The following is a 21910-nucleotide window of genomic DNA, read 5'->3' as shown; positions in this document are numbered from 1 at the left end:
AAAGGTTACACTTTTACTTCTTCCTTTTCATTTTGGACGACTTTTATTTCCTTTTCTTGCCTAACTTCTCTGGCTAGGATTTCCAGAACTATGTCAAAGAGAAGTGGTGAAACTAAGCCCAAAGTTAACAGAAGGAAGGAAATAACAAAAACAGAGCAGAAACAAACAAAACAGAAAATAAGAAAACAACAAAAATGAAACTAAGAGTTGATAAACCCTTAGGTAGACTAAGAAAAAAAGAGAGAAGACTCAAATAAAATAAAAAATTGAAGAGCAGACACTACAGTTGATGCCACAGAAATAAAAAGGATTATAAAAGACTGCTATGAACAATTATACACCAAGACACTGGGTAACCTAGAAGAAATGGATAAAACCATAGAAACATACAACTTACCAAGAGTAAATCAGGAAAAAATAGAAAGTGTGAACAGACCTGTAACTAATATGGAGAGAGTCAGTAATCAAAAACTTCCCCCCAAAATAAAAGCCCAGGACCAAATGGTTTCACTGGTGAAATCTACCAAACATTTAAAGAAAAATTACTGCCAATTCTCAAATTCTTTCAAAAAACTGAAAAGGAGGGAATACTTCTAAACCCATTTTATGAGACCAGCATTATCTGATATCAAAGCCAAAGACACCACAAGAAAAGAAAACTGCAGGCCAATATCCCTGATGAATATAGATGCCAAAATCCTCAAGAAATACTAGCAAATAGGACCCAACAGCATATTAAAAGGATCATACACCACGACCAAGTGGGATTTATTTCTGGGATGTAAGCATGGTTCCACAAAAAACAATTAATGTGCTGCACCACACTAAAAGAAAAAAAAAAAAAGATAAAAATCACATGATCATGTCAATAGATGCAGGAAAAGTGTTTGACAAATTGAACATCCTTTCATAATTAAAAACTCTCAACAAACTAGGAATAGAAGGAAAGTATCTTCACATACTAAAGGCTATTATATATAAAGCCCACAGCTAACATCAAGTATACTCAATGGTGAAAAACTGAAAGCTTTTCATGTAAGATTAGGAACAAGGCAGGGATACCCAATATATATATTATATTTACATATATGTACAATTTTAATATCTTCCTGGCAGACTGACCCTTTTATAATTGTATAGTGTCCTTCTTTGTCTCCTATGACAGTTTCTGACTTAAAGTCTATTGTGTCTGACATAACTATAGCCACCCCTGCTCTCTTTTGGTTACCATTTTCCATCCCTTCACTTTCAGTGTATGTGTGTTCTTAAACCTAAAGTGAGTTTCTTGTGGTGATCATCTTGAAATATACAGAAATATCAAATCACTATGCTGTACACCAGGAACTAACATAATGTTGTATGTCAATTATACTTCAAAAACAAACAGGCTTATACAAAAAGAGACTAGATTTGTGGTTATCCACGGCGGAGGTGGGGGCGGGGTGAAGTTGAGGAATGAGAATTGGATGAAGGTGGTCAAAAGGTACAAACTTCCAGTTATAAGATAAATAAGTACTAGGGATGTGATGTACAACATGATAAATATAATTAACACTGCTGTACTTTATATATGAAAGTTGTTAAAAGAGTAAATCCTAAGAGTTCTAATCACAAGGAAAAAATTTTTTTCTACTTCTTTAACTTTGTATCTATATGAGATGATGGATGTTTATTAAACTTATTGTGGTAATCATTTCATGATGTATATAAGTCAAATCATTATGCTGTACATCTTGCACTTATACATTGCTGTATGTCAATTCTATCTCAATAAAACTGGAAGAAAAAAATAAAGTGAGTTTCTTGTAGAAAGCATATAGTTGGGTGTTTTTAAAAATCCAGCCAGCCACTCTATGTCTTTCCTTGGGGAGTTTAATCCATTTATATTTAAGGTAATTATTGATAGGGAAGGATTTACTATTGCCATTTTGTTAGTTATTTTTTAGTCTTATAGTTCTTTTGTCTATCTTTCCCACTCTTGCTGTGTTCCTTTGTGTTTTGTTGATTTTTTGGTATTGATTTCCTTTGATTCCTTTCTCATTTCCTTTTGTATAACTTCTATAGGCTTCTGTGTGTGTGTGGGGGGGGATTACCTTGGTGCTTCCATAAAATTTCTTACAGTTATAATAGTCTATTTTAAGGTGATAATAAGTTAGATTGCATATAAAAACTCTACACTTTAACTTCTCCTCCAACACAGAGTTTTTTTGTTATTTCACAATTTACATCTATTTATATCATGGATCTTTTAACATATTTTTATTTATAGCTATTTTTAATACTTTTGTCTTTTAACTTTAATACTAGAATTAAAAATGATTTACCCATCCCATTACAATAATATAGTATTCTGTATTTGTCTATGTATTTATCTTTATTTACCAAACAACATTATTATGCTTTATCCTCACCACAATCCTCTGGGGCAGGTATTATCATTCCCATTTCCAGATGAGGAACAGAGGCTCAGAGATATTTTGAGGACTTACTCAAATTTTCACCAAGTAAGTAGGGAATGAAAATTTAAATGCACTGGACGCATTGAATGTAGGTCTGTTTAACTATAAAAGTTGGTGCCTTCATTACTACACTAGTTTCCTAAGGCTAGATGCCACAGCCTGGTGCATGATCCCATTGTTTAGTCCTCTTTGTTGTTGTTGAATTAGAGGTCTTCAGGTTCTCCTGCCAATACAAGACCATTCTCTGGGAGGAAGAGCTTAGTCTACACCTAAAGTGTGACGATCCAACTTCTTAGCTTTAAGATGCAATCTTCTTTTCTCACTTTACAGGATGTCTCTTGCCCGTGTCATCCATTCCAGGTATTCTCATTATCCTCTTACCTCTCCTTCTCACTCCCAAGGTTAGGGAAAGCTTGCTTCTTCTCCTTTTCTTTCTTCTTCAAGGTCAAGGTCACCATCAGCCAAGGTTGTCCAACATGGGAATTTCATTTCTTGGTTCTTTGCTCTATTTCATTCCTTCACTCATTCAACGAGTCACCAAGTCCTATAGATTCACCCACAACATCCCCCCAACCATCCTCTTCCATGTCTTCATTGCTATTACCAGAGTTCAGGCTGTCACCACCTTTCACTTGGACACTTACAAGAGCTTCCTTATGGGTCTCCCTGGTTCAAGTCTCTCCTTGTTCCATTCTACCACTCTCCAGCTCCACCCCCCGACACATACTGCTGCCCTGGCTTGGATCATAGAGCCAGACCTGAGCCAGTCCCAATCAGTTTTAGCAGCCTTACCAGTCCACCTCTACCCTGACAGTTCTAGGCTCCAGTGAGGCCAAATTTTCTTGCTATTCTTTGAAGGCACCAAATTCTTTCGCACCTTGACCTTTGTACAAACTGTCTTCTCAGCCTCTAATAAACATCCGTTTTTATATTTCTCCCAAATAAACATCTATATGCCCTCAGAGAATAAACCCAAATGCAATCACCTAGTGAGATATTCCTTGACTCCTTGAGACTGTTTTTTCTACCCTCTTCTGTGTTCGTCTTCCTACCTCATACATGCCCCTATTACTACTTTTAACGCACTGTGAAAATTTTTTGTTTGTACTTATGATGCCCCTTTAATCTGAGAGCTTCTTAACAGAAGGGCCACTTCTTAGCATCTGTTTTATTATGAAATATTTTAAGTATTAGCAAAAAGTATGGCTAATAATATAATGAACACCATGAACTCATCTTCTGGCTTTGTCATATTTGTTTCAGATCTTTTTTTTTTTTTTTTTTAAAGGAATTCCTTTATTTTTATTATTTATTTATTTATTTATTTATTTATGGCTGTGTTGGGTCTTTGTTTCTGCTCGAGGGCCTTCTCTAGTTGCGGCAAGCGGGGGCCACTCTTCATTGCGGTGCGCGGGCCTCTCACAATTGCGGCCTCTCTTGTTGTGGAGCACAAGCTCCAGACGCGCAGGCTCAGTAGTTGTGGCTCACGGGCCCAGTTGCTCCGCGGCATGTGGGATCTTCCCAGACCAGGGCTCGAACCCGTGTCCCCTGCATTGGCAGGCAGATTCTCAACCACTGCGCCACCAGGGAAGCCCCAGATCTTTTTTAATAAACAGAATATTACATATAGATTGAAGACCTCTGTGTACCTTCTTCCATCCCATTCCCTCTCTTGCCAGAAGTACCCACCACCCTGAATGTGCTCTCTCTCATGCCCACACATATTTTTACATTTACTTCATGTGTATGCATGTATGTATCCATAAACAATAACCTTGCAAGTTTTTAAAGAAAGGTTTTTAAAAATATCATACTGTGTGTATCCTTCTACAATTGAATTTTTTTCTACTATTGTGTTTTGGTGGTTTAGCCACTCCTTCATTAGTTTTAACTACATAGCATAGTATTGTTTTATAAACACAGCCTTATTTATCTGTTTTTCATTGATCTTTAGGCCTTTTATGATTTTTAAAGTCCATGTCTCCTTGAGCACATATGAGAGTTTCTCTAGGATGCAGAAGCACTGGGTTGCAGGTTATGAACATTTCTAACCTCAGGAAATATGGTCACATTATTTGCCACAGTGGTTACATGTATTTATGCTCCTCCCAGCAATGTAGAGTTTCTTCTAACTCCCTTTTATTCCTATTGCTTAGCAAGAGCCTGGCACACAGGAGGTGTACTGTATCTGCTGACAGTGACTGAATAAATAAGTGAATGATGCTTGAATGTATAGAACGTGAGCTAGAAGAAGCAAAAATACAAGTACTTTAAGTGAAATCACCAATAGAAGGTCTAGACCTGTGCTGTTTAAATGTAAATTAATCAAAAATCAAATTAAATAAAAGATTCAGTTCCTCAGTTACACATTTTGAGGGCTCAAATGTGGCTAGTGACTACTGACTACTACAACAGACAACACAGATAAAGAATCCTTCTCCATGACAGAAAGTTCTATTGGACAGTGCTGGTCTAGAAAACAGATCTTTCTCTTTTCCTCTCTTTCCCCCTCTTCCACTTCCAACCCTCCTCAAGCACCTAGTACTTTCTTAGTCCTTTCTGTATTCTCGGAATTCCCACTGCACTTGCCTTCTTGGGCTGGAATTCATAATTCATGATTTCTCATCTGATTTTTTTCAAACTGTGATAAAATACACATAACATAAAATCTACCATTTTAACTATTTTCCAGTGTACAACTTAGTGGCATTAAGAACATTTACATTGTTAGCAACCATTAACACCGTCCATCTCCAGAACTTTTTCATTTTCCAAACTGAAACTCTGTGATCGTAAAACAATAACTGCCCATTTCGCTCTTCCCGCAGCCCCTGGCAACAACCATTCTACTTTCTGTCTCTATGAATTTGACTACCCTAGGTACCTCATATGTGTGGAATCATACAGTATTGTCCTTTTGTATCTGGTTAATTCCACTTGGCATAATATCTTCAAGGTTCATTCATGTTGTATCATGTATCAGAATTTCATTCTTTTTAAAGGCTGAATAATATTCTATTGTATGTAAATGGCACTCTTTATCTGATTTTACCTTTGTCTCTGTCCCTAGCAAACAAATGCAAACCACAGCATTAACAACTGATACAGGTTTAATACAGGGGCCCTAGATGCAACACTGGAAAGAACAATGCACCAGGAATGAGGAGCATTGGGTTTTGGGTTCTGGTACCCACTTGCTACATGATAGCTGGGTGGCCTTGGAAAGTTACATTAACTCTCCAAGCATCATTTTCCTCATCTAATCTAAAAAAGTAAGATCTTTCTGTCATCCTAAAATCTTGTGGGTTTAAGAGTGTTCTTCAATGCATTGATTCAAAGTCAACAAAGAAAGTGGATTTGAAGGCTTTGTAGTAAGGTGAGTAAGGGACATATTTTGGAAAAGAGTGGCTTCTAAAACTTTCCAATTCCACAAAAAAAGAAAAGAAAAAAGAGAGAGGGGGGAGAGAGGCAGCTTATACTATGAGAAAGGCCATAATGCATTAGATACGTCTGTGTATGATGTCTCCCAGTCTAGAGCTGAGCATGAGTCTTGGAGAATTTTTACCTATCTCATTTAATTTTCAACTAGGTCTCTGAGACCTTCTATATCTTGTTATTTATTAAAACTTAGTCCCATATAATGTTTCAAAAGAGGAATTAAAGTTCAATATTTTGTATATTATCAATTTTCTTCTATATTGTTATTATTCTCTAGTTTATTTTTTTTTACTTTTTCCATTTGTAAATGATTATGATCCTCTAACCTTTACCCTTTAGAGATACGTTTGTTCCTAAGTGCAATTAAGGACTACCCCAGAAAGTAGACAGTAGCAGTGTGGCCAAAAAAAGTAGCAGGGATTGATTACATTCCTCTTACTGTACTCTGGCTGGGGAATGACGTGAAAAGGAAGGACAGAACTCTGAAGGCCTCATCTTCCCATGCTTCCTAAATTTCATCCCTAGCCTTAGTACTTACTTATGTTATCACTGTTGTTGTCTCTGAATATTCTTCCATGGACTCTAGGCAAATAAACCGATGTACATTTTTTTATGCCCATTTTCTTTATGTATGTGTTTTGAGGACTTAGCCATGTGGACACATATGACACTAATTCACTAATTTTAACTGCTGCATAGTATTATGTTTTATGATCACAGCACAGTTTACTTATCTGCTCTTCCATTGATGCTTAGGCTATTTTCAATTTGTCATTGTACATTTCTCCATGAATACACGTGAGGATGCTTTCAAAACCCTCCTGCTTGAGCCAGGTTTAAGAAATTTGCTTTCCTTATTTTCTGATATAAAATTTCTATGAACCCCAAAGAGTTTATTCATTCAACAGAAATAAACTGAGTTCCTGCTGAGTGCAGAGACACCAGGTGAAGCAGAAACTAAGTCCCTGTTCTTGAGGAGGGGTCATTGGAATGGGATAATTATCAAGTAATAGTGCAAATAAATAGAACATTACAAGTGTAATAAATAACTTGAAGGAAAAGTCTGTCATCCTATAACCATACAACAGGAGAATGTGTTCTTGGTTCAGGGCATCTGTGTTGGTTTTACTGAAGTAGTGATGCTTGGCCTAAAAGGGAAAGAGAAATGAGAGAGAACTAGCCTGGTAAGGGATATGCAGTTTGGGCCAGGTGGGGGTAAGCAGAATCACAAGCAGAGGGAACAGCAGATGTACAGGCCTTGGGCTGGAAGAGAAACTGGCCATTTTAGAGAGAAGGCCTATGTGACTGGGACAAAGAGTGAAGGGAAAGAAGGTGTGAGAAAAACTCGAGAACTATTTGGGCCAGAGCACACAGAACCTTTTGGCTTTTAGCTAAGATAAAGGAATACCATGGACTGGTTTTAAGCTAGGAAGTGATACTATTGGATTTGAATTCTGAAACAACAAATTCGCTGGCTCCAGCATGGTGGAGGCTTTGTTTGGATTCCTGCTTCAGTTTCTGCTGGATCCATGTGATTGAAGCTAAACATCTTATATCACTGGCAGGACTCAGTCATTCTCCTGAAGAGCGACTGAAATGAGGAAATGCTCTTAAGTAGGAGGATCCGCTCTTAGGGCAGGATGCACAGCAGAGCGAGGAAAAGGGTTGATATTTTCATCAAGTGGTGAGAATCTTTAGAGGATCAGGAAATGTAAAAGAGGAGTCAAGGTAGGGGAGGATCTGTCTAAGGAAGAGAAAAGGAGGGGGAGAGGAAAGAGAGGCTGAGAGCCTGGCTTCATAAGAAACCTCTTGGTCAAGCCAGTGGGTACAGAGATCAGAATGAACCAGGCAAAACCCAGGGGTAAGGCATTAGCAGAGACTTCAGTTGAAATGTGGAAGGAAAACATAGCTCTCTAGGCAGTCCAAAGTGGACCAAATAGCCCACAAATTGCACAACACAGCAACTAAAATCCTCTAGCCTCTGGGAGACCTGAGTGCGCCTAGACTCAGCCCATGATCAATCTCTCCTTCTTCTTAGAAAATCAGAGCCATGATCTGTGACTTGTGGTACCAACATCATAATGGCTCCTGCTGGGTAATTCTCACACGCCACTCCATGCTCCCCGGGATCTGGCCCCGGTCTCAGCTCAGAAAACATACTTGACAACACTATCATGACTCTTAAAGAACCAACTTTCACTTCACCTATTATCTAGCAGTATGTTTTTCCTTCTCATGCTTTGAATAGATGTTTACTTTCTAAGACAAGGGGGAAAGAAAATGAATTCCGAGACTCAGTTTGCAGTTGGTGAAATGCTTTGCAATCAGAGGGGGAAAGGACTTTTCTGGAAAACAATGATTTTATTTGGCTTTTTCAAAAAGTATGTATTACCATAAGAATGACTCAGCCGCTAACACAAACACAGTTGCAGAGAAGAGCCTGATTGAAGCATAATTGATTATGTTGGACAATTACAAATGTCCTTATTAAATAATCGCATTTAAACCACATGATAGTTTTATAACTGATTTATAAAAACAAAATTGTGAAAGTTTAAGTGACATAATTGTTCTCAGTATCACTACAATTTTCAAATGAAGCAATTTAGCTTTAGAAGCAATTTCACTTCTCATTGCAATGTTATTTTGGTGTCAGGCTGCAAGCTTTTGTTCCACTCCAGAGTTCTAGGAATGATGGTTAACACTTGCCTCTCCTTGGTTAAGGCAATGATGCATTTTTCTAATATACCAGTCCTTCACATTCTGCTGCAGATCCAGCAGGTTATAAAAAGAATGATTTGTAGGCCTCCAACTATTTACATGGTTTCCATTTAATGAGACTATTAGCTTCTGCATGGATGTGGGAAATGTAAATCTTTCTGAGACTGGGGGTATTGGTGAACTCAGAATAAAAATGGCAAAAACAAAGTATCTTGTGTTTGAAGGTATCAACCAATAACGTTAAGACTTTGCATAGTTTTCTCTCAGAACTATATCCCTACCGGAAACCATAAGGGAAATGGCCCGCTATCTCTGGCACATCTCCTGGAATGTTAATCAAAAGTCTGTATTTTCAGGTGCATGAATAAAGACCTTGAAACATTCAACAGATAAAAGCCAATGCCATTAACATTCCTTTATTTAGTTTCTGTGAATTAAATGGTTTTATACAACTACTGTCTCAGTATCACACTCACAACTCCCAAGGCATGTTCTATACTGGTAATAAGAGCTAAACCTTCTGTATTTCATTTCAGTCTTGCTGATAGCATTTATCAGCAAAATCTGGCTAAAAACAGAATATGCAACTTAAGCCTGATCATAACTGGGCTGTAGAGGAGGAAAGTGGGGGATTATCTGGAGACTGGGAGCACAAATATAAGATTGTATTGTCATTGTGTGCTATAGGTCTTTTACAAACTATAGTGTAAGCCCCAGCTGACAGGCCTTTTCACAACTGACAGAGGAAAATATGAAACTTAAATTCTTCATGACAGATAAATCTGCTGAATGAAAGGAAGACCAATAGGATAATGGTGGGACAAAAAACATATTGCTTTTGGGTAACTCCCTTAAATCTACCTCTTTTGTAAATATACAAAATAGGCATTCAATGAATATTTTCTAAACTCCTACCTATCAGCTTTGCTAAGCAAGCTGTTAAGTTGGAATGATAAAAATAAGCATCTTTTCTTCAGCAGATGAATACAGAGTCTTATAAAACAGGGGTGGCAGATTAAATTTAATATGTGGGCATGAAAGATGCTTCCTGGATGACTATCAACTGGAGCGGATTTCTTGAACCAAAGTTGACATATTACCATTGTAGAAGGCTGATTAATTGAGATATTAAATATACCTAATCCACCATGATTGGGATCTTTGTCAAAGTTTTTAAAAATATGACTATAAGTAATTGCTCTTTTCTGTCAGTGGGTCCCAAGTCCATGAAATGTAACCAGAGACCATCTTTTAGGATTAATATCATTGGCCTTTCCAGTGGTGATACATACTTTTTACCCTTGTCAAGGGCCCTTAGGGTTCTTTGCCTTTCCCATGCTAGTTTAGTATTGGCATTTTTCCCTAGGAAAATTCACCCTGGTTGGCTATACTAGTTCTGCCCAATTCCAGTGGTGGCCAATGGTAAACTACCTCAAACCATGAGAGGCCAGATTAAACTGAAAAGTACAGTTTCTTGTATAGGTTTTTAATCCTTGTGGCTATTTAGCTATTTATTGTGTCACCTCACTGCTCCTGGAGGAAGCTTTCTAAGCAGCAGCACTTCTAGGGGGAGAGGAGGGATTAATGCAGGTTCCTCAGTAGAGGCTGCCTCTCCTGTTAATGGATGGCTGAAGTACCTTGGCAAATCCTAGATTGAGTTCATAGACAGGTCTTGTTGAGATATCCTGAAGCAAGTTACAGTACCCAAGAGCAGATCTGCCTTAAACTGTCACTTTCCATGGTTGCCAAGTAATTCATGGCTAATCTTCAGCACTGAAATCAAGGTGAGAACTAGAGAGGCAGGGAGGGAGAGGCGGGGTGGGGGGTGGAGAGAGAGAAAGAGAAACAGAGGGAGAATGAATGACTGAAAGAAAAGATGAAACAGGTTAAGAGTGCTGTGCGTCATTTTTCTGACCAGTATGGGTTCTTCCATTAGCCAGACAGTCCTGGAATGTCTGGCAGCAGAACTAGGACATAGTCTCAGGCCATGGGAATCTCCCACTGAATCACAGGGAAGAGGAAGAAAGACAGTGAGAGTTAGACTATGAAAAGGAAGAGGGCGTGGAGGAGGAGGAGGAGGGGAGCCAGCCTGGAGTCTGAGAGAAGAATCCAGGCGCCATGGTGTAACAGCTGCCTCAGGTATGCTAGCCAGTCTCAGCTCGTTCCCAGCTCTTTCTGGCAAGCCCCAGGCTCAGGCACACACACAACATACTCGTGCGCGCACACACCCGCGCGTGCGCGCGCATGCACACACACACACACTCTGAGAGCCGTGTCTGTTGTAAAGAAGCTTCTGGCCTGTCCGCAATAGTGTCTTTCAGATACTCACCGAGAGAACTGGGCTTGCTGGGCACTTTTTTCCATAACTGTGGTAAAACTGCCTAAGACCTTGGTAAATAACAAAATCTACTCAAATACAAAGGGATTTAACTTACTCTAAAGGTTATTATGTTTTGTCTGCTGGATTAAAATTGCTTCCAAAGTTATTAGAGAAACTTAACACTAGCACTGACTTTTCCATAAAGAAACAAACCACACACACACAAAGGTGCAGCATTATACAGTAATTATCCAAAATGCTACCGCTTGGAATAATAAGGATGCTGTGTGTTTACATAGCATCTTTCTTTTCCAAAGAATTCAAATAGCTACACCACTCATATCCCATTATTCCTATCAACAGTCTTCTATGAGCTATGCGGGTGGCAAGGATAATTATCTACATTAGATAGGAGGAATAACTGAGGCACAGAGAAACATTCAGGATCACACAGTAAGGAAACAGCAATTGTGGATTTACTATATAAAACATTTTACCTGTCTAGAGTTTTGCTGTTTAAGTAAAATATATATTTCTCTTTTCCATCTTGATTCTCTAAAGACAATTTGCAGCATCTTTCCTTTTTTGGGGACTCATCTCTGACCCCTTCTTTGTGTGCAGTCTCTACCTTAGCACTTATCTGAGTTGTAATACTTCATTTATTTGCCTACCTCTTTCCTGATATTATATTCTTCTTGAGGGCCAGCACTTGCTCATCTCTGTACCTCCAATGCTTGAAAAATAGCTGATGCTTCTTAAATGTCTGTTGGTTGAATGAATGAAAGAAAAAAGAATGAATGAATTAATGGACAATCTTCTAAGAATTTCTGACACGGTAACAATAAATGCAAATTTGGGCTTAAACTAAATATGTCTCATCTGATTTTACCTTTGCTGTGACAAATATGTCCACCTCACAAGTCTTTTAAAAATCCAGTGAATACATTTAGAGCTGATTCCTTCCCTGCCTGGGCTGTTGAATTTACTGTTTGGAACAATAAACTGAGACTTGCGAATATAGTAGGGCTCCAGATGGTTTATTGTAATTATTTTCCCCATAGTCTTCTTTTTTTGATATCTAAGAGAAAGCATTTAGATATGGAGGTTTTGGGGAGTGTTAATATATAGTTGTTACGCTGTCCCCAAAACCCTTTCCTCTGTGTATTGAATCTTAAAGCCAGATTGTTACTTGGGGGAGGGGGTATAAACCCCAAAATAACAATAGGAACAATGATTGCTCTTCAAGGAGACTACAAATTTAACTCTCTTTTACACATTTTTCAGTGATCAATACAAAAAAGGCAAGGTAATATATGTTCATCTTTACCAGATGTACTTTATGTATCCCCTTACGTTGGAAGCCTAGCAGGAGTAGAATGTCACAACAGACATTTACTGAAATACCTGGGGAAATGTAACAAAAAGTGTTAGAGGAAAATGGTCTTTCAGCTAAATTACCTAATATATTTGCTAATGGTATCTGATTTAAAAGCCATAAAAATACCAAGTTAAAAGCACATTAGAAGATGTGTTATATTTATAAGTGTTTGTCACCTTGGCAACAAAAGCTATATTCCAAATCTAACACTAGCTATGATGGGCCAAGACCTTTTAAAATTGGTAAATACTCTTTATGGCAATGATCTGCTTTCAGCTACTGAATGTTAGAACTAGAAAAGGCAAGTTCTTCATTGCATAGCAAGTTTTTTGTTGTTGTTTGTTTGTTTGTTTTGCTAGCTTTCTACTATGGGTAAGCTTTTTCTTTCTATTAGTAACTATGGTTTATCATTAACAAGAAAAACATTGCATTTTCGAATAAAGCATCAGTCTTAATTTTTCCCTTCTTGTACTCAGAAATGCAGATATAATGACTTGAAGGTTCCTAAAGATAGAGTTTATCTATCAACTTTACACTTCAGTTCATCAACCACATCACGGACCTTGGTCCATGGATGAAATACCACAGGTGTATACTATAAAATCGACCTTATGCTACAAAAATCATCCTCCTAAACAGCTGGGTGGAATATTCAGTTTAATAGGGGATCTTACACATGTAAGTTTTCATACACCTTTACCTTCCTAGTGAGCTGCATGAGGACTGAAACATTACCTTTCACTGTGTCTCACTAAAATTCTGCTTCCTACATAAAACTAGTAAAAATGGATGATTTGGTAATGGAAACCCATGTTTTAAAAGGTGGATTTCAGATGGACCTGAAGGAGGTTTAGATATGGACTCTTACCATTCTTTGCTCATTTCCTAAGCTCCAATCTGATTTCCAAATCCTATTTTAAAATGTTTGGGCTATGTGCCAGTCAAAGATTATAATTCCAAGAGTCTAACTAGATTCCCATGTGGTTGAACCAATTTTCAGAAGTAAACCGTGGAAAAGGTCTGGGTAAACACACATTCTCTGTGGGCTGTGGCTATTCACTGAGAGCCTAGGCAAGTTGTCTCTGCAGCCAGCTTGGGAAAACCCAAGCCCAACTCGTGATTTGTAATCATGCTCAGCAGGTTCTCAAATAGACGGGCAACTCAAAGGGCTGAAGACTATCCCTCCTAAGTAACCTTCTCTAACACAAGGAGAGCATGTCCTTCTGCCCAGAAGAATCAGTAAAAATGCCCTACCATAAAAGCAGAGGCTAAACAGTGCCAGGAAGTATATCATTGCTTTCTTTTTATTTTCTAAAGAATAAGGTCTTCTCAGTGAACACAGAAAATAAGGTTTAGTTTATGAGACAGGGACATTAATAGTGCAGAAAGAGAATGTTCTAAAAGAGAACATAAGCCTCCAGCTTGGAACTAACAAATTAAGGTTGCAGCTTTGAGTTCAAATATAAACCTATAAACCATGTGAACAAAGCTGACAAAATATACTCAAACTTAGTTAACCAGATTTACCTTCCATTGACTGAAGCCGAGGAATCACATGGATTGACATGTATTCTAGCAGTTAAACACATTTTTCATTTGATTGATAAATGTAACTCACCTCTGGAGAATGTGTTCTGGTTATATCACATTACCACTAAGCCCTTTGTTTAACTCCTAACAAATCATTTACCAAGTCATAATCTGTTGGCAAAAAAATTTGTCCATTTTTGCCTCAATATGATTTTTAAATAGCTTTGATGGAAAATTACAGCACCTTGTTTTAAAATCATCATATATCATATTATTTAAAGTGCTGACTACGTAATCTCATTTTACACTCCAGAAAATACAAGCAAAAGGCTATTGATGGCCTGAATTTCACCAAATGTAAAGACACAAGATACTTCAAAATAACTGCCTTAGCTGAGAGAAAAATACAACATGTAGCATCATTCAAATTTCTTCCTAAGGGGATAATGAGCCCACGAGGGAATAGACTGATTTTTTTTTTTTGCTCAAATTTATACCCTCTACATAGTAGGCAAGCAATAAATATTTGTAGAATTGAAAATGAATATTACAAAGATGAACTTCAGTAAGTCTATTTTATGCATTCCACATGCTATCCACAAATTAAGGAATGGTTGTCTACACAAATACGTAGCCAACAAAAGATGTCAGAAGTAGGAGTAAAATAAAATAACATGATCCTTTTCCATTTTGTTGATGTTTTTGTGTGGACACGTTTGCCTTTTAGACCTGAAAGATGAGTAAAAATTAGGTAAAGAGGATGGGGCCATAGTAGTGTAACCCAAGGTGGAAAGTGAGAATTAGAATGGCAGGAACATTAAGGAGACTTGCCTTTCTAGAGTGGAAGTTGTAGGTTTAAGTGAGGAGGAAATGTATTTAAGTAGGTAGGGTGGGGCCAGTTGTAGACCAAGAACAGAAACTATTTGTGAAGAGCCAGGCCTTGCACAGTTTCCCTCAGGTGATTCCTCATGACACAACTTTGCAGTGGGTATGATTTTCCTTACTTACAGATTGGAGAGAGTCTCAGAAAGTTTAAATGCCTAAACTGGTGGTTCTCTGCAAGTAAAGATGAGACATAATCCAACATTCTTTCCACTACACTGTATTGTATTGAAAACCTGGCAGACAGACATAGAGATTAACATGCATAGAAAGCGACAGCATTTAAACCAAGTCCAGAAAAATCAAATCTAAATAAACAATTAAAAAATACAAATGGCTCAAGAGGGCCCCTAACTGCCCTGGGATTTTTTCATGTGTGAAATGAGCAACATCAGCGCATAATCATGTTCTTAACCTCAACAGGGTGACCTGATGAACTTTCAGTTACACATTTCAAAGTAGTACTGATTAAGACTTTGCTGCTTAGAGTGTTACTGTTCATCATTCCAGAAAACCTCAGGTCTGATTTGGAAAGCACAAAATATTCTAAAGGCGGATCTGGTTACAGAAATTTAGACATTGTCTTTTACTGGCAACCTGACAAATCTGCTGCCTACTCTCCTCCCTTTGTGGTTTGCATGCTGCTTCCATATACGACACTGGCATCCCATTCGGAAGTTGTTTGTTGTGCTTTGGTTTATGTTTCATACAACAACTTCCCTGAGCCACTTCTGAGAGAGGATAATAATGACAAATTTGAAATTTTCTCCCCAGAAAAGGAGGCTGTGGTGAAAATGTGAGACGACATTTAAGCAACTACCATTAAAGGCATTTTAATTTTCTGTTGACAAACACGATTTTCCAAATGATTTACAGTGAAGTTTCTGGGCTGACAGCCATACAGCCTGTCTAGGACTACGTTTTCTGGTTCTACCAAAGTGCTAATGAAATCTTCATTCTTCTGCTGGTTACTTTCAGTGGGGGACCTGATAATGTCTTGAAAATCACAGTGCTATTTGGGTTCCTGGTTCCGCAGCTTGTGCTCTCACCTTCCTGGAGTGCCTCGCCCTCATCTCTTAGACCAGGCTCTCCTAATCCCAAACGCTAATGTCAGACCTGAGAGAGGAGTGCTTTAAGGTGCACTGGCCCCACGCTCAGCAGTACGCATATCCTCTCAGCAAAAGCGGCCTAGTTCTCAGGCCCCAGTTCTGCAACCTGGAGTTTTATCTTGTTTCAGATTCAGTCTCCACTAACTTTAATGTTTTCCTATGTTGGGGCAGGACAGGAATAAAGACGCAGACGTAGAGAATGGACTTGAGGACACGGGGAGTGGGAAGGGTAAGCTGGGACGAAGTGAGAGAGTGGCATGGACTTATATATACCACCAAATGTAAAATAGATAGCTAGTGGGAAGCAGCCGCATAGCACAGGGAGATCAGCTCAGTGCTTTGTGACCACCTAGAGGGGTGGGATAGGGAGGGTGGGAGGGAGATGCAGGAGGGAGGAGATATGGGGATATATGTATATGTATGGCTGATTCACTTTGGTATAAAGCAGAAACTAACACACCATTGTAAAGCAATTATACTCTAATAAAGGTGTTTAAAAAAATGTTTTCCTATGTTGAATGCCATCTGTCTTTTTAGCTTGATAGATACCCAGTCTCTCTTGAAGAGTGAAGCTCTGTCGTGCTCTTGTTACTTTTTCCTCTCTGGCCTCCTGTTATACACAGGTTCTGCAACTTCCCTGTTGCTTAATGACTGCCCTTCTACTTGTCTAGATTTTTAGTTTTGTTTTCAGTATTATTTTGTACGATACCCTCATTTTACAGACAAGAAAATCGAAACATAAGAAAGTTGGAAGGTTTGCCTAAGATCTCAACACTGATGACTGGAACTTAGGTCTATGAATTTTGAGGCATATATGCTTTTATAATATATTGTTGGGTTAAGGCTATTAGATGTTTCCTTTTAAGATATTATTCACTTTTACTTGCATTGTATCTAATATGTCAAGAAATCTTTGGGAAAGTAAGTTGTCCTCAAACTTAAAAAAATGTTAAAAATAAAAAGCAAAATACCTACCCTTGTTCAAGGATATTAGTTCATAGGAGGTTTAGTTTATATAGTTTTAAGAAGCACATTTTTTAAAAAAGCATGAGCTTGTTTTATCAGTCATCCTGTTTCTAAACTGTTATTATGATAGACCTCCATTTTATTAAAACATTCTCTTTCCCTTTAGAAGAATTTTTGCTGTAATATAAAAAGTGAGGAATTGTTTTCCATTTCAAAAGTTGGTTTTTACTATTCTGGTGTGTGAATTCTAGCTGAGAGCATGCCCATTTTTATTTCTCCACATCTATGTCTCACCCTATTATTTCCCTCTTCGTCCCACCTAGAACAGTACTATCACTCCAATGGAAGAATTTTTTCACCAGTTTCCTCCCTAGGCCATTAATATGTCAATAGACCTCTGCTAAGTCTATTACAGTTTAAGACACCTTACGTTATGTTAAAATACAATTAGATACCCAGTTATTTTAAAAAATCAATAACTATGTTAATGTTTTAAATGCTTCATATTTATGGGAACTAGAGATGCCATATGTTCTTCAAGGGTTTTCACTGAACAGAATTTATAATAAATAAAGCCATAAAACCTTATCACTATGGATCATTTAATAGGAAATGAAAATAATAAGACATTACAACGAGACCTGAAATGATGAGAATCTTTGTTGAATTTTATCCCTCCCACATGTCCCGCCTTTTTCTGGAATGGTAGCAGGTGACACACAACTGGCTGCTCACATTTACAAACTGGGTCTACACAAAACCTTTTCTTAGTCCTGAACTCTGTGTTCCTGTTATGTCCCAGTCATTTGGATGTGACCTGCTGCCACTTATGGAGAAACAATCTCTGAGACATCTGACTTTTAACTGACTAGATATCTATGTTTTTCAGAAAATAACTGCAGTCAAAGACAAAGCCAGTCTTTTTTTTTTTTTATGGTTTTTGATTTTTGTATCTTGTTTAAGAATGTCTTCCCTACTCAACCCTGCTCAGAAGTCTTAAAGCTATTCTACTGTACTTTCTTCTCAAAGTTTTAAAATTTTGAAGTTTTGCCATTCATGGATAAATCACCAAACCATTTTGAAGTGTGTGTGTGTGTGTGTGTGTGTGTGTGTGTGAATAGAGTGAAGCAGGGCTTTTAAAAAATTCCTGTAACTAGTTTTCTCAACATATTGGAGTGACTAGTTCATGCTTTCCCAATTGAGCCTCATTGCCAGCCCTGTCATATAGGAAGTTTCCATACTGTGTGAGTCTCTTCCTAGCCATTCCATTCTGTTCTGTCAGTTTCCCCAAAGTAATAATATCACTTTACCTTATTTGTGATTGCTTTCAAATACATGTATATCTGGTAAGGCAAGTCCCCTCACCTTGTTCTTCTACTTCTTCAGGAGTATCTTGGCTATTCTTTGTTCTTCCAAATGAATTTTAGAATCAAGTTTTCAAGTAAAAAACTATCTGCTGTAACCATATTAATATCAGACAAAAATTATCATGAGGAAGTCTCCTTAATTACTTTGTAAAATTTGAATTCTTATAATGCAGCTCTTATCTCATCTACAAAACTTTATAGCTCCTGTATTCTTGATGACATAAGTACATATTTGTTGATGAGTATATAGAGGAAATACAAGTACAAAATTAATTTGATCATCCTTGTTCTATATTAGATTTGCATATTCCTACCTAATTGGCTCATGTGATCCTCTTCTAGATCATTTATATATTTGTATAAGTTAGGGTTCTATGTTAGTCAAGGTTCAATGCAGGAAAGAGAGACCACTTTAGCTATTTATAAGCAGGAAGAATTTATATAGAAAATGAGTTCTTATGAAATCATCAGAAATGTGGAAGGATCAGGCAGTACTCTGGGTCTTTAGAAGGGACTGCAGAATAATACAAAACTGATTCACAAGCTACTACCACTGAGGCACTATTGGAGCCATGCCTGAGTCAAGAACCTGTTACCACTCTGCTGCCACTGCTGCTCTGGCTTCTGGGTACCCAAGAAGCTACAATGCAGGGATTAGATCAGAGCAAGCAGCCACTGCTGCTGTTGCTGCCATCACCACCAGTTCTTCTCACCAAGGAAGCTGCAGATGGACAGTAGGACACTGTTGCAGAGAAATCTGATTTTCACAACCGTGTTTATCAGGAGAGAGTCAAAAAGGGACAGAAAAATGGCCTCTGCCTCACTTCAGTCTAAATCCTATATTGAGGTCTCAAAAGTTTTTGTAAAACCTTGAAAGTGGAACACATTTAGTTTGTCAGAATGATAGATTTGAATATTTTAGTATAGATCTTTCGGTTATATAGGTAAGTTTTGCTTCATGTTTTAAATATCTCATTTCACAGGTATAGAAAATAAGGTACTTCAAGGAATATAAAGGGTTTCCTTTGCATAATGTCACATAAATGGATATAGAACCAGTTATGGAAGTCAGTCTTTTGTCAGTGTTCCTATACATGCCTTAATAATTAAAGAGCTCTGTCTTTAACTGGCTTTCTTATATAGGAAGTATATTTTGGATCCTCATCCATATATAGCACTTATGCACAGTACATTTCAGAGAGCAACCTAACTTAACATCTACCTGACTTATCTGATGTTTGCATCCGTAAGGCCCCTAAGCTGTCATGATGACAGCATGATTCAAAATTAATGACAAATGGAAATTCACAGGCCCCCAGAAAAGACAGTTTCTCCCACACTGTTCAGAAAAAACTTCATGCCAGTATATGGGAAAGAAAGTTGCTGCCAAAATGCAATTATGACCCACAACAGAATGTGTTCCCCAAAGTCACCACCATGCTATTAGCAAGAATTCTTCAAAATAAATTCTAATGAAGCTCCCAAAACCTTGTAAGGCCGAACATTACCAATATGAGTTCCTCATTTGCTTGGCTATGGGTCAGGGAAAATCTAAAGAAAATTATTTGTTTCCAAGTCTCTCTTACTCTCACTTCCCCTTCCACTTCACCTCCTGTGATGATGGAGCTACTGTTACAGTTCTTACTCTCTCTCTCTAGGGTCTACTATTTCCCCATTCTACTAATGCCCAGGATATGGGACTTCCTTTGATCAATGAGTGTTTATAGATGTCATGGGCACTTAAGCTTGAAGCTGTTATATGGTGGAGCTTGCTCTCTCTTGGGCCTCTGCCTTTGCCATGAGAAGAACATGCCTCGGTTAGCCAGCTATTCACAGAAAGATGGGGAACAGAGCCTCCTGGCTGACCTATAGACCTGCATTTTGAACCTGAGAAGCCCAGTAGATCCGAGCCAGCCTAGGGCAACTGATCTCTCCCTGATTTGCGTATGCATGAGCAAGCCTAGTAGAGATCAGCAGTTGACCTACAGATGTGTGGTAAATACATGATTATTGTTGTATGTCACTGAGATTTTGTGATTGTTTATTATTCTGTGTTATTGCAGCAGTGGCTAACAGATTCACTCCTAATTCTCTCCTCTCTCTCCCTCTCTCTTTTTCTCTCCTTGTCTTTCTTTATCTTCTTCACCCTTGAGAAGTGTCCCTCCTCAGCTGGTGCTGGTTCCTTAGTTATGTCAGCTGTCTGCTAGATAATAAATCCCAGGTAATCTACTTTTGAAGTTTATTACGACAAAGGAAAGGAGTCCACATAAAAGGATTTGAGCAGGCAATTCTCATTAGCAATGCCTTTTTTCTAACAGGCATTTTTGAAATGTTTTTATTATTCACATGTACCTATCACTATCATTGTGATTAATTTTCACTATAACACCATATAGGATGAATCAAGGTATATAATAAAAATGATATTGAGGGTAACTCTGACTTGTAAGCCATTCGTTATCCCGTATTATGGTATTTTCTAGGATATAATCAATTGTGAGAGGAGTCTCAAAAAATCCAAGCCCCCACATGCAATATATAACATCTTTTTTTCCCATGATCTCGTTTGTTCTTTTTTTTCTTTCTTTCTTTCTTTTTTTCCAGCCTGTCTATTATGGAGCAGTTTGCCAGGCACAGAGTTACCATTCCCTTTTCTCCTTTACCATGTAAATGTCAGTTGAAAATGTGCCAAGTTCCAGATACAATAGAATCATAATACTACCACTGTGCTTCTGGATTAATTAATCATAATGAATGAAATTTTTTGTGATTTTGTATGCCAAGCCTGGAAGCATAATTTAATTTCATCTTTGACTTCTGTAGCCTGAAGCAACCACTTAAACTCAGCTGTCATAAAGCTTTTGGAGGGAAATCAAAAAACACTAAATAATAATAAAAGAAGATTGCAAAAAGGCATAAGAGGAAGTAGAAAAGAAATTCTTTAAATATATCAAAAGAAGGGCATATATGTATGTATAAAAGAAGGGCACAATACAATATTGTTTGTTTCCAAATATGAGAATAAAATGTGATGACATTACCTTAAAAAAATCTTTGTTTTTTTCCTCCCGAACCATCTGGAAATAGTGTTAGACATAAACAAAACCCACACTGGAACACTGAATGGGAACACTGAGAGCCTCAATGAAGACTAAACTAATTTGAAATCTATCAGAACTTATTTTCACCTTCAGAACCAGTAAATCATCATGAAAGCTCTAAGTTACCCCTGCAACATGGACTTCTAGTTCTGTTTTTGTTTTGTTCTCTTTGTTTCTAATGTAAGTCCCATCCCCTTGAGGGCTCTCTGTATATGACGTCAAATTGCTTGTGGTTTAATTTATAATATATAATATTCACTGTTTTCATTTATTGTGAAAATTAAAATGACCATAAAGAAAAATATAAGAATCCTCTGTAATCCCACCACTTTGAGATATCTCCAGCTAATGTTTGGGTGTAAATAGTTTCATTCTTTGTTACCCAGGGTATGTGTGTGTATTCCTGGTGTGTGTATAACAAAATCCGATCATGGAATACACATTGTTTTTACTTTTAATAATATAGCAGGAATATCCTTACTTGTCATAGTGTTCAACGCCCTCCTTTTAATGGCTACCTATTTCAGTCATGTTTCATAGAACCCCAAACTGCTCAGAAATAAATAAATAACATTGATGAACATCTAGCAAGAGAGGAGAGTACTAGAATAAGCTCAGTTTGTGCTTGCAAAGACTTTG

At 37.7% G+C, this 21910-nt stretch overlaps 1 long non-coding RNA gene across 2 annotated transcripts in view; it reads right to left on the bottom strand.

Annotated features, from left to right (window-relative positions):
* Positions 1-21910, bottom strand: part of LOC132372001 (uncharacterized) — a 246119-nt gene that overhangs the window by 156960 nt on the left and 67249 nt on the right. The window contains exon 3 of one of the 2 annotated variants that reach the window (XR_009505062.1): positions 11610-11701. The exons of the other annotated variant lie outside the window; for it this stretch is intronic. This is a non-coding gene — a long non-coding RNA (uncharacterized LOC132372001). The remainder of the gene's footprint in view (positions 1-11609; positions 11702-21910) is intronic. 2 annotated transcript variants of the gene reach the window in all.

Source organism: Balaenoptera ricei, chromosome 9 (genome assembly GCF_028023285.1).
Source record: "Balaenoptera ricei isolate mBalRic1 chromosome 9, mBalRic1.hap2, whole genome shotgun sequence".
Lineage (NCBI taxonomy): Eukaryota > Metazoa > Chordata > Mammalia > Artiodactyla > Balaenopteridae > Balaenoptera > Balaenoptera ricei.
This window is presented reverse-complemented; position numbering and strand designations above follow the sequence as displayed.